Raw genomic sequence first — 1,879 nt, forward strand, 5'->3', positions numbered from 1 at the left:
TAGCACAAAAATTCAAGGCAAATAATTATGTTTTCTTCTTAGTATTTTCAGTGTATCAACATTGACTGCTTGTATAATTTTCTTCGTTTCATGCTTTATCTTGTTATGTTTCCCTTATGTTTATTGCTCACCTTTCTTTTTATATTCCTCTTTTGATGAAGTGAAATGGTGGAGAATCTGCGCCATTCAATGAACATAAACATGACAGTCTGCTCTCATTTCATTTGTCACATGAGGGATTGAACGGCCTACTGTTGCCATCTACTGCAATCCCTTACTGATATATGGAAAGTTATCATACGTACTACATTCCTTAGAAAACACTAGTCTTAATTACTTGAAATTAAGTCATCACATTATTATGATGCAAAAGTCAAAAGTGCCCATGAAAACTTGTTTACGAAGGCGGTGATCCGAGCTCAGACGCGTTCCTGTCAAAGGCGAAGGGTGAAGTAGCCACCTCTCTTGCAAGCCTATTGTTGTAATCACCGACACTGAGCTTCTACTCCTGAAGGTGTCAGCAGGAGCTACCGCAGCTGTATCCACCATGCGCATACTCTATGACGTCTGTGAAGACACGGCCGTTGTCATCTTCTATACCACCGACGAGGCTTCTCTCTGCGCCATGTGCGACGAGAAGGTCTACTCTTCTTTCAGATGTTAGCTAAAACTAACCCACCATTTCTGCAGCTAAAAATGCACCTAGTATCATGAGAAGGTTGCTCCTTTAGGGCCTGAGTAACCTAATTCGAATGGAAATTAGTCTCACCTTTCCCACTTAGAAGGTTAATTAGCAGAGTTATAGAAAAGAGAATGGAAGGTTCATGATGTTACTTATCATTTATGCTCATGAAAGAATGAGGCAGCCTCGTACGGAACCCTAGATCTGGAAGAGTAAAAAAGAAAGGGACTTTAAGGTGTGATATGCCCCTCTTACACAAATATGCTGATGAACTAATCAAACTTGATCAAGTATACCGTTAGCTTATGTTTTTGACATCGTTGTTATTTAATGAAATATGAATTCTAAAAAAATTAAATAAAAGGGTAAATTAATATGTTGACTGACACGAGCTAAATATTCTATACACACATTCCTATTTTCTATCCTTCTATTAGACTCACAAGTTGAAGGATTTTTTATAAAACAATTGACATTTCTATCTGAGTAGAAGTTTCTTCTTAGCGTGACAAATTGAGACTACACACTCAACTGTATGCTCGGCATGTTCAACTCTATATTTGTTTCCTACTGTAGATATTCCATGAAGAAATTCTAACAATTAGTATTTGAATAATATAGGTTCACACTTGCAATAAGTTGGTGAGCAGGCACATAAGGGTACAGCTCGCGAAACCAAGCAATGTTGGCGCTGTGACATTTATGAGAATTCACCCAGTTTAGCCTTGTTCATTGAGTTCGTCATGTTGTTAGATCTCCCTTTGTTTTAACAATGATGAAATGTTTTTGTTATTATGTTTTCTTCTCAAGCTAATCAGTTGTTAAATTATGTGATCAAATCTAATTAGATAAAATATATTATTGATATGATTTGAATTTTGATTATGGTTATCGATCAATAAAAAGTAAGTTCAATTATGATAGGATTCCTTTCGAGATAACTTTGATGGAGACATTCTCCTGATTATTTATTCTAAACCCTCTACTTTCATCTATAAATAGACAGGATCTTCTCTCATCTCTTCTTGGTCACGTGAATCAGTTAATAAGAGATCATTTATCTTCTCTCATCTCCCTTTTGTTTCTAATCTATCGTTCACAGTAATTTTGTGAATGATAGGAAGAGAGGAAAAGACGAGTTTAGTTCTCCTTATAGATTGACGTCACTATAGCTTTTGGATCCTACGATAATACACT

This window comes from Musa acuminata, chromosome BXJ1-8 (genome assembly GCF_036884655.1).
Source record: "Musa acuminata AAA Group cultivar baxijiao chromosome BXJ1-8, Cavendish_Baxijiao_AAA, whole genome shotgun sequence".
In the NCBI taxonomy this organism is placed as follows: Eukaryota; Viridiplantae; Streptophyta; class Magnoliopsida; order Zingiberales; family Musaceae; genus Musa; species Musa acuminata.